The sequence below is a fragment of the Electrophorus electricus genome, chromosome 3 (genome assembly GCF_013358815.1).
Source record: "Electrophorus electricus isolate fEleEle1 chromosome 3, fEleEle1.pri, whole genome shotgun sequence".
Taxonomy (NCBI): domain Eukaryota; kingdom Metazoa; phylum Chordata; class Actinopteri; order Gymnotiformes; family Gymnotidae; genus Electrophorus; species Electrophorus electricus.
Window position 1 is genome coordinate 14508806 of NC_049537.1, and position 15753 is coordinate 14524558.

The following is a 15753-nucleotide window of genomic DNA, read 5'->3' on the forward strand; positions in this document are numbered from 1 at the left end:
GCCACTGTTTCCTATAAGTCCATATAGAGTGTTCTATCTGTATGTCTTAATGTATTGCTGACCCTCTTCCAACTGTGCACTTTTGATTTTGCCTGCCACCTGTTTCGATTTGTCTGCCTGGTTATACTATTTTCTGGAATTATGACCTGGACTGTTCATTTACTCTGTGATGCTCCCTGGTTCTGTTAATCCCAAAGTGCTGGTTCTGACCCTTGACTACCATGTTGGATTGCCCTCTTCTGAATAAAAGCACACCTCTTTTTATCCGCAAACGTCTGGCTTTATCTGAAACATTACAGAAATGTGTAAGTGTGAAAACAGTTATTAATGCTTGACTCTCTCACCTTGTTCCCCCCCCCCCCATTTTTCTTTCAGAAGGGCCAGATGAATTTCAAGATAACATATTTAGATGCACAATCTGATATAGTCATGAATGTCAACACAAGTTAATAAAATTGGAAGTCTTAGAAAGTTTCTAAAGCTGTTATTTGTGGAAATTGCCAAATATTTTATGACACAAGCGGTCTTGTGGCACAAAATGATGACTACTACATATCCAGTAAAACTGTGTCAGTAATCTGTGAAATTCAGTATTGAAATAACTCTGTATACTAAGGATATTGATTCTGCCATAAAATAATTCAGAAAGCATTTTGTTTCTGGTGGTATACTATTTAAAGTGCTTAATATAATTGGTCTGGTGCCACTTCAACTGTTGACTGAAGAACTCAAAACTAGTGCTGCTGGTTTTATTCTTTCCGCAGACATGCTACTCACACACACACAAACACACACAAAAAAAACATCTTCCAGTACATGATACAAGGTGAAAGACATATAAGGCACTAAAAAAAAAGTTAAGGAGAACATATAGATATATATGCTTAAGTAACTGTTGTTATTTCCTGGGCTAGTAAACGAGCCCCTTTTTCAAATGATATCATCTGGGAGCAATGGAGACTGCATACTTTCAGAAATATTTATACATCTATGCATAATTGATGATGTAGTGTGTGTGTGTGTGTGTGTGTGTGTGTGTGTGAGTCAGCTAGTTGGTAAGAGTTTTTCGGGGGTTGGCCACCTGTGCAATATAGGAACAACGTGGGTGGACTTTGATGATGCGTACCAAACTTGTTTCACTAGTGACACCATCCTCAGACCTTCGTGTGTGTGTGTGTGTGTGTGTGTGTGTGAGAGAGAGAGAGAGAGAGAGAGAGAGACAGACAGACAGAGACAGACAGAGAGAGAAAGGGAAAGTGAATTTTTTGTGTGAGAGACAGAGAAGAAGATTTTGAGTGACAGAGAGAAAATGTAAATCTAAATTAAATATAAGAGTGTTAAAAGAAAGTGCACTGAAGCGCTAAGATATTGATACCCCTTCTGCAAATATTTACAGTCCATGTGATATGTTTCACATTATACCAATTTCACAAGTTAGGCACTTGAGATGAACAAATACCAATGTCAATTACATGGAATATGGAATTAGTAGAGGACATTGAATATCGTGTTGATACTGACAATACTCAAAGATGTGTTAATTTTATCTTATGTGATTTACATAACTATTGATACTGTGACTGGGGGCCAGTGATTAAAACAGAAAAGCCATTATTGTATCTGTTAGTATCTGTAGTTGACATCTGCATGCTCTTGAAGCTCAGTAGTTGTCATCATGCCCTACTCGACATAGGTATTTCACAGTCCCCAAACTTCTCTCACGTAACATTAGTGAAATGTAAGCATTGGAAGTTCATTTTTCACTTCAAGGAAAGATTAAATATTAGACATGAAGTATATGTTACAGTTATCTGTAATCACAGAAGAAATCAAATGGATAATGGTATGGATAATATATTTCTACTTGCATCAGTTTAGATTTGATTTATAGAAATTAATTTGGGTACATTAACATTTTTTTCCTGAAGTATAATAACTCTGAAACACAGAAGATCCATTTTATGGGGTGAATATAAATATTCTTTTTAATTTATGAGGGAAAGATTATAAATGAAGGAAGGAAAAACAGTCTTCACAAATCAAATAAAAAAATCTTAAAACAACAACAACAAAAACACACAGTAATGCTTCATAAAAACAAACCATTCTGAAGGATTTCCAGAACAAATCACTTACAGGAGCAGAAGAACAAGTGAAGCATCTAGAATGTGCCAGATACTGGCATGCTGTCCACACCTGGTCCAGCCATTACAGGACACCAGATATGAACTATTTTGCCAGGTATATTTGGCACAGGAAGAATGTAGTGTGAGTTCGAATGTTTAACAAAGACTCAATTATTAACAAAGTATTTTTAATTTTGTAGATTATTCAACACTTTCCAGAACCAAACACCAATATCACTCCACTATCACAAGACATGTGCAAAGACAAGACATGGACAAGATATCTGAATCTCGGTGAAATCACCTAAACATGCTTGCTGTATGCAAAGTAACCACCTGCATGTTTTTTTGTTTTGTTTTATGTTTTGCAATTTTCACAAGGTTCTGGACAAGGAAATACAAATTAAGATTGCAAAATCCACCAGAGCAACTGTGATTTGAAATGGACCATTAGAAACATCCACATCTCCTCATGCTCTCAGGTAAGAAGTACTTTTGTTGGCATGCATGCTAGCAACACACACAATACAAATATTCAATCCATTTTTACTAAAGCATCAAAATGTGAAAGTACAAGAGTAATAGAGCTAACAAAAATGTAGAACTTAAAACTATTTCAGGAAGGCACACGTATGATCACAGGATATAACCCGCAGGATCCATGTAGTGTCAGAGCTGCTCAGTCTTCTAATCACCACCTGTATTTCCCACGGGTGTTAATTCATTCATTGACAATTCACAAGTGATATGGAATTAAATAATTCATAAATTTTCACTGGCAATTACTTTACAGCTTGTAGAATAACCTTTAGATTGTAATAATGCCAGCAATTCTTTACAAGGATGGAACAAGATAATAGAAACACCATATGAAGAAGGACTTAAGCTAGGACTTAAGCTTTAGATAGCTAGAGGTCTGATACTCAGTACTTTGATATGTGAGTTTTCAAAACTAAATGAAACAACTAAAAGAGTTCCAGAGACATTACAAACAAAACCTGCATTGACAAAGAAGAACAGTTTTTGCAGTTTGAATGTTACCAACTGGGTAGATAGCTATTTAACAAGATAGTTTCATTATCACAAAATGACATATGCAAAAATTAAAAACACAATGAATACATCACCTCTATTATTCAGTCTCAGTGCAGAAGTTGCCTGTGAGGCATACACACAAAGCCACAGGTCCTGGGGCAGAAGTCGAAAACTCAGATGCCTGAGGGATGGAAAAGGGAATAAGGCCTTTTTCATCCATCTTATACACTTTTTCCTTCAAACAGGTTAATTTGGAGAAAGCCAACAGGTACCTTCATGAACCCCCAAAGACGAGCTGTGTGCTGCTGTACATCAGCCCAGATGTTTGAGGCCTTTTTATAAAACTAGATGCATCCGGGGTGCAAACACTGATGCCTTGTTCCCATGTTCCAAGATGACAATGCTGTCATGCATACTACTTAACAAATTCAACAGTCCATGAAGCTCATGAAGACCAGAATGAAGTTAAATGCCCTGCAACTCATCAGATCTAAACCTCATAGCACCTCTATTATAAGTTCTGATGAAAAAAATGCCAGCAATTTTCTACCTCCTTCATTTCTCAAGGACTGGAGGATTTCTTCTTGAAGAACTGTTTAATATTCCTCTAATGCACACAGGGCTTGTTTGATGCATTTAAGGGAAAGGGTGGGCTAACTGCTTATTAGCTGCTTTATATTTAAATATTGTGAGGTTAATTTATTTACCCCCTAAGTACAGACAGAAATAAAACTTTTTTTCTGGCCATTAGGAGTGTTACATTCAAGAAATACAAAACTGGAAAAAACCCTGAATATGGAGAGAAATAAAACTGGCCATTACCATAATTTTCAAGGAAGATCTAACACCAATTTTTTGCCATAAATTAAAATTTTTGTGCAATAACTATAAAATCTTTTGTGAAGATATCTGTTCACAAGATGCAGTATATGTTATAACTTCCTTTTCTACTTGTATGACAATCATTATGAGACAACACTTGAGCCTACAAGCCTGTGGTGAGACGAATAGTACAGCCACTCATTATAACCTCCAGCTTTTACTGTTAGCATTACTTTTAAAGTACACAGGCTAGGTCATACTTATTTATGCTCACTGAACACTGGAGTATATGAAATTACATTTATTATATAAATAAATCTTGTGTGTCACGTTTCACAGCTTTTGTTTTTCAAGAATGAAACAGTCTTTGCTGTTCTGTTCTGGTAGGGTGCTCCAGGCAAGGGTTGCATATCTCCCCAGGAACAACACACATTGGGGGTCACCAAAAGGCACCCCACCACCCCCCAAATCCAACAACTCTCTCTGAGGAAGAGCTCAGGGGGTCTCTCCAGTTCCCTCTCTCTCTTTCTTTGCTACTCATTCACTCACCTCATTCACTTATTCATATTAATTATGGCTTCTCTGTAATTCAATCAGATGAACTGTCACTTACTTTCAGTGGTGGATTACAGACAGGGACATCAGTCTAGAGGGAAGACATGTTCCATCAGTGTCATATTAACACTCCTCATCTTCAGCCCTCGCTCTGTAATCACACCAACACAAATATTCAACACCAAATGCTCCAAAGCAGTGGCCTAAATCCAAAGACATTAATGCAGAAAAAAAACACAGAATGTTGCCAACTATGCTTTTCACAAACAAAATGCAATTTTTATAATATACATTTTTAATGCAGAGATGTGCTATAAAGCCTTTCATCTGAAAAACCCCTTTTCACAAGATACTTTTTGTACTACATCAGAATTTTTCCAACCTCACCTTTACCAACCTTGTAGTTATTTCCTGAACCTACACACAACATATATAGTAAGCTTAGGCTTATTAATTTTAAATATGAAGAAACCTATCTGGGCACAAAACTGTGATGAGAGAAACTGTTGTGGCACAACACTGATAATGGAGAAAATTTAGGGGTGCTGTCAGCAGGCACACACTAGAGCAAATAAGTAGAATTATCCACTTTCTAAATATCATATTAAAAGGTTCCCGTAAGTCTTAGCATAATTGACTTGAGTTTTCAAAAGCTTTCCATTATGGGTTCTGGTAAAGACGGTTGGTTGGGTGGTTTCCTTGACAACAATTGTCTAATCTTCTGCCAGTATCATAACAGTGTAGAGCTACAAAAAAGGGAAAAAAAATAAACCTTTAATAACTAACAAGCAAAGCACAGTGAGACCACACTGTCTATATCACAAGTGTTTTATGAATCAATTTAATACAGTGAAGAAAAAAAAGACCAAGAGAGAGAGAGAGAGAGAGAGAGAGAGAGAGAGAGAGAGAGAGAGAGAGAGAGAGAGAGAGAGAGAGAGAGAGAGAGAGCAAAGACTAATCTCATAGCAAGTTGGATAGTGCATTATGTCAGGGTGTCACTGCCTGAGTTTTGTATCTTTACTCAATCTCTGTGCCATTACATTTAGTACAAATGAATCAAAGTGCTTTTCACTGCACAGTCAATAAATAAATGTGTCCATGAAGCACTGACTATGACTATGACTATGTCATATTTAATCTATGTATTCAAGCACACAGTATATGAAATGAAACAATGAGGTTAAAATAAAGAATAAAAGCTTAACTTCAAGGGCATTGTTTGAATCACACAGGAATCACATTTTTTGCACACATTTCGGAGAGCAATCACTCATTTGCATGACCTTGATTGTCACATTAAGTACTTGTTGAAATCCTTCACAGGGAATGAGTATCTGAAGTGTGTGATCCCTAAGTTGCTGCCAGGTCTGTAATGAAGCTGTCATGACCTCCTGCTTCCTGTTTGTTTCTAGGGCTTTTTCTCATCGGTCTTGTCTTCACTAAGTGAAATACAGTGGGGTTCCTGCCAGGTGAAAGACTTTGCCTGACAAGAACATACGCTTGCTGCTAAGAAGCTCCATAGTTGCCTGAGTTGTATTTTAGGTCATGTCCTGCTGCAGGGGAAAGCACAATAACCTGATCTTTGGGCTATTTGGATAGAACTGACCAATTAAGATTCTGTAACACATATAGAAATTCACTGCTGTCAGCAGTCCCACCATCTATAAAAACAAGTAAACCAATTACATTGGTTTCATAGATGAGGTGCTTTGGGTTATATGCGATTTTTCTCCCGTTCCCTGGTACAAGTGCTTTACCTCATCATCACCAGGCTTTGGCCCAGAACCCCTCAGGTTTTTAATGCACTTTTTTTTTGCAAACTTGGCTTTTCAGTTCTCAAGGCTTACCCGTTTTTGGCAGCTTGTGGTAAACCCTCTGGTTTATTCTCTTTATGATAGTCTTTGACACGACAATGCCTATAACCCCTTCTGCTATGCAGTTTGCTATTGCTAACCTTACCAGTGCACTCTTTCTTCTTAAGTGTGTTGTTGATACTAACACGACAAAGAAACATGAGCAACTGACTGTCCAGTTACTAATGGAGCCCTAAAATGGTGGGCTAAGTTTAAAATTAACCTGGAAATATCCTCAAATGAATCCTGACTTTCTTTATTTGAACCTCATAGTCAGTGCTTCATGGAGTACAAATCAGAACAACAACAAATTATATCACCGTCCAGTTACTTACAGACTTGAAACTGAAATTACAGTGAGTCTACTAGAGCATTTAACAGTGGAAGTGATTTAAAAAACACACATATACAAATACAATGTACCAAGCATTTCCATGCATTATGATAATCTCTCTGCCTTCTGGTATCGTTAACCATACAGATTGCATGTGTGTGATGCTACAGAGACACAGACACTGCGAGCTTACTACCCTCAACACTTAGCCACTGTGGGTGACAAACTCACATGTTGCCATGGTTACCACAACGCAGATGCCCCAGTTACGTCCAGTGAAATGAACAGTGGCACATTCCCTATTACATGTAGTGTCACTTGCCTTACAAGAGAAATGTAGTCTCAATAAACTAAGTATTAAGAATGAATTTGTTGTTAAATTGTAATACTCAAAACACACCTCTTCTTCTTCAGAAAGGATTCTTAAGGGTAATCTCTATTTGCAAATAAACCACAGTAAGTGTGACAGTGAGGGTGTCAATTCAGTTATGGAATTTTCTCTTGTTAACATGTTTACTGAAAACAGTGCAAACACTTGGCATAGAAGCAAAACACTGGGTTGAACAACAGTTTTGACAATTTGCAACTACATCTGGCTGGTTGTCTGCAAATAATTAACAAATCAAAAAGGTGAACTCCATCAATTAACATTGCAGTGAAACATATGTTTTTGTGAATTATTTACTGAAATATTTTTGTAAATTATGATAAATCCGTAGAATTTAAAAAAAAATGTAGGGGTAGGTCTAGGCTGCTTTTCTAGAAGGAAGAATTTGTGCTAATGTGCTAGCCTATTGCCATTCAGAACAAAGCAAAAACCATTCTTCCTGATTGTGGATGAATACCATAAAAACTTTGGGACAGGGTACATATCAAGAACTATGTTTTACTGCTCCAGCCTCTGAAAGCTGCATAAAACTACAGGAGAATAGCTTTGGTAAGACATTCTCTCATGTTTGTCTCACCCATGATACTCTGATAATACTGAGACTGTAAGCTTTATATTGGCATAATTATACATTTCAAATGATTATTGACAGGATTCACCAGCTGCAACAAGGCTTCCATTATGGGTGTGTTCAGAGTAGGTTTATAATTTGTTTCCACAAATAAGAAAACATCTCAAAATTGATGTACATAGTAAACCATCATATGCTACAGTTGCAGTAGATTGATGGTTGAAAAAAGATGGAAAATTCTTTTGACACACACACACACACACACACACACACACACACACACACACACACACATGCATACACACACACACACAAAGCAAACAATACCATTTAAGTCAAACAACGACTTTCATATTTTTACCAAAGTCAAAATATATTATATTATAATATTATATTATAATATCAGCATTCTCCCCTTCAGGCTACATCTTGTCATAAATATTTTGCAATATCTCTAAAGAAAGAAACTCATTGCCAACCTGTATCCGGTGCTTTCTACAGATGTGATGAAGTTTTGACAATTCGCCAGAAATAACCAAACACCTCTAACTTGTTATGTTACTATAGAACTTGGTGCAGCTACCCCACATGTACAAAACTGCATCAGAGCGTGGAGTGACGTTCAGTGTCAAGGCATGTGTGTATGTGCACATGGCTGAAGTGAGCAGGGTCAAGTTCACTGAGTTTCAGTTGTAAACATATCTGCAGTATTTGAGAACAGCTATAGCGTTCTCCCTAGGCTATAAATATTTAATTTTTTTTCCCTATAGATCTGCCTTACCACATCATTGGAGCAAATTCAGAATCTCTGTACTCTTCGAGGCGAGGAGCAGAAGCACTCAGCCAATACTTTTATCATTACAGCTCAAGATCACAGACACTCTAAGGCCAACACTGCATTAAAAATTTACTAATAATGTAACTACAATTCCATATATTACATTAAGTTCTCAGCAGGACAATAACAACCTTTACTGCTGGTTTTCTCAATATATCTAATGGGTATATCTAATGTCAAGATGATGAAGGTATATTACCTTTATTGGTTTTATTATTTAAAAGCCTGTACCATTTACTGTATTCCAGATTTCCAAATCCAGATGAACCAGTTTCTCATATGCTTGAAATTAAGGGGGGGGGGGGGTCTCTAAAGCATTGCTTTTTGCCTTCCTACATATTCAGCGTCAAAGCAAGGTTGCCATAGCAATAAGCTCAGAAGCCAAAACAGGGTCCTTGGATGACAAGTGTACGTGTGCGTATGTGTGTGTGAGGTGGAAGGGCAGACCAGAAGCACTAGATGTATCCGTAATGGAATTAACCCTTCTGTGGCCCTTTTCCTCTCTCTGCACCTCAGGTCCCATGGATCAGACACTACCTCAAAACAGCCTATATACAAGCTTCATCTTTTTTTGTGAACAGCTTTGATAGGTGTTTAAACACAACAGACACGGCGAATACTGCAGTCCGTCTCAGGCTGGCTTTCAGTATAGTCACATATGATGCGCCTTCTGCACAATTTAACTCTGTCCCCTTCATCCTGGGCCCGATCTGCTTTATTGTCCTTCGCACCACCTGCGTGCACCTGGCACACTACAGACTGGTTTTGTGCCAGTGACCTGCCATGCATGACAATGACGGCTCATACCACAGCACTCTCAATCTGTGTATAACCCACTGACATGCCTTATACTGAGTTTCCAACAGGCTTGTCAGTCATCTGTGAAATAGAATCATGTATTAGTTCCTTGGGAGTCAGCTTAAGGAAATATTTTTTTGAGCTTTTGAGAATGCAGACATTCTTCCCTTCACCCCATTAAAGTGTCCAAAAAATGCCCATCATGTGGATATTGTTATTTATGTTTCCTATACAATTTGATCTGATTTTTTAATACTTTGCTGTATTCCCAGATTCTAGCACAACTGCACAAGGATTGCCCACTTGGTTCTGGTGTGAGAGAAGCAGGGCCAGAGAAAAAATCTAGATTGCTTGGAGGTCTATGACAGCTGGTTTGGAAAACACAGCCTTATGTTTTACTTTAACTAGTGGGGTATGCAACTCCGGTCTTGCAGGGGGGGAAGTGCTGATATACACATGATTCAACTCATTAGCCAAATATCTGGTTTAGTATGTTGCATTAGAGCAGAGGAATCACAGCCCTCCACACTGGGGTTGTGTACCTCTCTATCTTTTGTATATTTTGTATCTTCTAAGCCTCTGTACTAACATACAATGTTAGCATACATTACTAGGAGAAGCTCCAGCCAGGCTTTAGCAAGTGCCTTTTGAAAAGACCCACCTGACCCAAGAAAAAAAAGATTATAATCTATTTATTGCACATCAAAGGCAAAATAACTTCCCAAAATGCTATTGTTAACCTTTCATGCATTTGCTCACATACAGTACTACTCCATTTACAAAGTATTGGGAGTGCAATAGAAAAACCTGCTCCAAAATCATCTAGTAGTTCTGCAAACACCACCACCAAAAACGATTTTGTTTCTGAGCTTTTTTTTTTTTTTTTTTTGCTGTTAGTGATGTTTTCTTCCAACATGCATCCCCAAATGAGGTTCCAGTGCACCTCTGTAAGGAAACCACTCAGGGATATACCACTGTCATGCTAAGCAATGTGTTTACCTTTAATAGACATATTAGGCATTCACTCTGCTATAGGTCAGCTGTAAACATGAGGACACTGGAACAGTAAAGAGACTGACTGTTATAGATGGGAGCTGTGAAGAAATGTGTTTCTTAGTCATTGGTTGGCCATAATGGCTATGACTCATCCCCGCTTGTCTCCCTGGGAGAGATAAAGAGCTCACAGAGGCTTTTAAAGTAAGATAAGCAAGTTCCACTTGGACCACTGAAATTAGCTTGATACAAATTCAGATAAAGCAAAACTACTTAATACTAAAAAAGGAGATTTAAGTGGAATCTGAATAAGTAAATGGATACATAAAAATGCAAAGCTGGGTCAGATTTCCTTGAGGGTAGTATATATCCACATATCATTAATATTATATCCTCTTAAAGCTGCCAGACATTCAAAAGGTTTAGAAGACTACAGTGACTAGCTTGCTGCTGGTGAAAAAAAAATCAACTTCTGCTGTTTCCAGGTGGTTTATCTTCTAGAGTATACTGCACTGATCTCTGAAATATACTAACTTCAAGCAAGAAACTATTTGCCTTAAGCAAAAAAACATTTCACTAAGCAATTTCCCTCTCTCACATACACACACACACACAAACACTCACACACACAGAAAGAGAGAGAGAGAGAGAGAGAGAGAGAGAGAGAGAGAGAGAGAGAGAGAGAGAGAAAGGATCAAGCTGTTGACCTTGATATTTGATTCTTTAGAAATTACTGCAAATAAAAACTGTAAAAATTCACAACTCAAAAGATTCAAGCATATATTTCTACAACAACAGAGCAAAGAATGTATCTACATTCTTATTACTGAGATTTTTTTTTCTTGAATGAAAACCTCTTGTCCTTTTAAAAAAGGTTTCGTTATTCCTTCATTATGACAGAGTGACCACAAAATGAGAGAATCTAACCCTTTTCTAATGTCTAAGCACTGGTCAGAGCTTGTTGAAAGGTCTGTTTATGACTGAATGTCAGATATATTTGTGTTCTTTATACCATTGCAAGATTAAAAAAAAATCTACCAGTGTCAGTTTAACTTGTGATGCTGTTCATTACCATTTATCTTTGGTTCGGTGAGTCGGTAACAGTTCAGTATGCTGCTCCATCTAATTGTAATTTTGAAATACAGTGGATATTCTTCCCCAGTCATGGGTGATTATGAAAAAAACAAACAAACAATGATTGCTTTTACATTTACATATTTGTTTGCTAAATATAAATTTTACACCTTAAGTACTCAAATGAACATATTCATTCGATGCAACAACTATAGAGAAACATAAAACATCTGAACGTTTGATGCTATGTATATACACTAGTGATCAGTAGAAGAGGGATTCCAGGTTATGTTATCGATTTGAACACATTAATTTGCATGACCAGTGCTATTTTCTACCCCACTATTAAAGATCCCACTGCACAATGTTGTGCAAATCACATTGTGGTTGCATTCACAAAAGAAAAGAGAGTAATTCCTCAATCATACAATATTCTAACTCTAATGAATATATAGTATTATAGACTGTGGAAAATGAATTAAATAATAACTTATGTCAACTAAAAAAAATTAAGCACTAGCTACAGAAATTTTTAAAAAGCCCATCACTTTAAGGATTACATTGTACAAGCATCTAAGAAACTCCAATAAGCACACATGGAGTAAACATTTGTCTATATGTTTGGTGACTTCACACATGTGATTGGTGATAGTTATAGGTATTAGTCAATGTGATGTACAGAGCCTAAGTTTGCACCTAGGTGATGTGCACCTTGTTTGTCAGCAGACAACCAACCAACCAAACAAACAAAAAAAGAGCCCAGTCATTATTTATTGAATTGATGTGTGCACTAAGTAAATACACCTTTCTTAAGTGAATTAGCAGTGAACAACCTAGCAGAGTGTAGTGCTGGTTGTGTCATTTACATTTATGGCACTTATCCTGAGTGACTTACAAAAGGCCTTTGGGATGTCTCAAGACATCAGACCAATGCAAACAGTACACTCTCCAGGTCACCAAAGTAAGACAAAGCCTCACAACACTGACTTATATAGGTCTATTGCTAGTGAAATCTAAATTCAAAGATGTGGTCTTGCTAAGATGGTATCAACTTATTTGGCTTGTAGGTTACTGGTTTGCAAAAACCAAAAGAACAGATTTGACTTTCTGTTGATTTCCCAAGCTGCAAAACAGCATACTGAGTCAGATCCAAATCTCTTCAGGACAGTCACTTACATAACTTGAACTGTTCGACGAATTAACATTGTGATGTTCAAATGTCTGCAACTTAATCACATGAGTTGCCTATTGGAGTTCTTTTGAGGAAATAATTTTCAAAAAGGGCTCTTTTTTTTCATTTTAACGTGTAACTCGAGTGAGAATTTAGAGCTGAATGCGTTCTAATCATGTCAACACATTTAAACAAGTGTTTCTCAGTTCCCAGGAGAACCCTGAACAGCGGTATTTTATCTTTGTTCATCTCATAATATTTAGGACTGCAATTAGCTGATTAGATAAGTTGTGCTAGAGTATACATACTAGTGTAGTACAGATGACTATAAGGGTCTGGTATTGAAAACTGAGTTTTAAAAAAAGTTAAAGTTTCCTTGCTTGTATCCTTACTTTTTGGTAATACACAAATAAGTGTTCGGAATGCATTCCGTAAAGTGTTTCATAAGCATTGCTTAAAAGGAGAAAAACCTTAAGGGGTGCTGATCTTGTAGGGTAAACTAAGCTCTGGCAGAGAACTGCTTGTTCTTTCTCATACGACTGAACATTCTGTCACTGGTGATTTTCCAGCGACCTAAGCGTTAACAATTGCTCTATTGGCTCGCGCAACCTTGAGTCTGTCAAAAGCCTCTTTTCATGTCGCAGCAAACATTTTTCAATTAGCCTAACTCCCATCCAACTCCCATCTTCAGACAAATTCAACCACGGAGAAGGCTCGAGTCAATACCAGCCTTGTCACCCTGTGGCCTTCATTCTGTGGAGAGTTTCTTTATAATCTTCCCCGCCGTCGTGCGATAATAGCTACAGAAGAGGTGTGGAGGATGTAAAGAAATGTTCCTCCCAAGCCTGTGTTCGTTGGTCACACACCGGCTCAAGGCTAAAAGACGAACTGATTTCCGATAGAAAAGGTAGGGGTAAAGCAGGGCTAAAAAATGGCCACCCAGTCGTGACACTTAGGATTGTTCACTGATATGGCTTGTCAGGTCACGAGGAATGGGGAATTTTTTGAACAAGGCTGGTTTACATAGAGATTTAACATACAACCATCTGGTGCACTGAAAATACTAAAGCTTTAAGTGTACAGTCGTGGCCAAAGCTTTTGAGACTGACACAAGTTTTGGTTTTCACAAAGTTTACTGCCTCAGTTTTTTGTCAGAAGTTTATATGGTATAGTGAAGCACATTATAAGCATTTCATAAGCATTTCAAAAACCTTTTTATTGAAAATACATCCAGTTTAAGCAAAGATTTAATATTTATAGTGTTGGCCCTTCTTTTTTTATAACTTCTGCAATTTGCCTTGGTATGCTGGATATCAGATTCTGGGCAAACTCTTGAATGATGGCAACCCATTTTTGCCTGATCATTGCCATTTTTGCCTGATCACAGTTTCTGTGTTTTTGTTTGTCCACCCTCTTTTTAAGGATTGACCAGAGGTTCTCAATGAGATTGAGATCTGGGGAGTTTCCTGGACATGGACCCAAAATTCCAATGTTTTGTTCATCGAGCCACTTGGTTATCACTTTTGCCTTGTGACATGGTGCTCCGTCTTGTGGGAAAAAGCATTGTTAATACCAAATTGCTCCTGGAGCACTGGGAGAAATTTCTCTTGGAGAATGTTTTGATGCCATTCCTTATTCATGGCAGTGTTCATAGGCAAAACTTTGAGCAAACCCACTCCCTTGGATGAGTCTTTGCTCAGGAATGGTAGAAGGCAGGTGTGAGTGCATCTGCACACACAATGAGGCAAAGGCTTTTGGAGGATGTCTTGGTGTCAAGAAGGGCAGCAAAGAAGCCACTTCTCTCCAAGAAAACATCAAGGACAGACTGACATTCTGCAGGAAGTAAAGGGATTGGACTGCAGAGGACTGGGGTAAAGTTATTTTCTCTGATGAAGCCCCCTTCAGACTGTTTGGGACATCTGGACAAAAGATTGTCCAGGGAAGCAAAGGTAAGCGCTAACATGAGTGTCATGCCAACAGTGAGGCATCCTGAGACCATTCATGTGTGGGGTTGCTTCTCATCCACGGGAGTGGGTTTGCTCAAAACCTTGCCAGGAAACTCCCCAGATCTCAATCCTATTGAGAAACTGTGGTCAATCCTCAAAAAGAAGTTGGACAAACAAAAACACAGAAACTGATCAATTCCAAGCACTGATTAGGCAAGAATGGGTTTGCCATCAGTGAAGACTTTGCCCAGAAGCTGATACCCAGCATGCCAAGACGAATTGCAGTAGTCATAAAAAAGAAGGGTCAACACTAAATAATAAGGCTTTGCTTAAACTGAATGTATTTGTCAATAAAAAGTTAAACAACTTATGGAATTCTTATAATTGTACTTCACTATAACATATAAGCATCTGACAAAAGGATCTTAAAAAAAACTGAGGCAGTAAACTTTGTGAAAACCAAAATTTGTGTCAGTCTCAAAACTTTTGGCCACAACTGCATTCAGTTTATTCATTGCTTCAAGTTATAGCGTGATTGTAGGAGAACATGCTGAGTTATTGAAACAACGGAAATGTATGCTACAGGGCGATTTTAAAGTTTTTTTTTTTTTTTCTGGAACCAATTGTCACATTTCTTTCAATGTGTGCATGAGATGGTCAAAGCCAAAACTAGATAGAAACTAGATATAATCCTAAGACTTCTTTTCCATCTCTGCATCCTGCCAGCATCTGGAGAACAGGTTACATACTTATCAGTTATTTATAAATCAGGAGAAAGGCCTAGCTCCCCCAAGAGCACTGCTATGAGCAGCACACTCCCTTGACTCAGTGTTACTCTCAAAGGTCTATGGCAGTATCCACACAGACTACAGTACAGAGCCCTGTTTCCCAAAATCAGTGTAGTGTTAAGATCACATGAAATGAGAGAGTGTTCAGTGTAATACTCGCTCTACCATGTAAATATGATCTTCGTTTTTATGTTGCTTTTGGGAACCCAGCCCTGAAGACTGTGGTTCAGCTAGAGCCTGTGTTCAGAGCACATGTAACGACAACTGTCAGGAAAGTTTTGGATACTGCATAAAGTGCTCCTCTATGTTTTCTTTCAGCCTTTGGTATTAGTATTGCAGAATAAATAAATAAAAATCTACAAAATTAATTAAAATGAAAACTTAAAAATCTGCAATAGACAACCATAGTGCATATGTTGAAAATTCATATTTTGACTTGCAGTGATGATGGCACAGCCTTA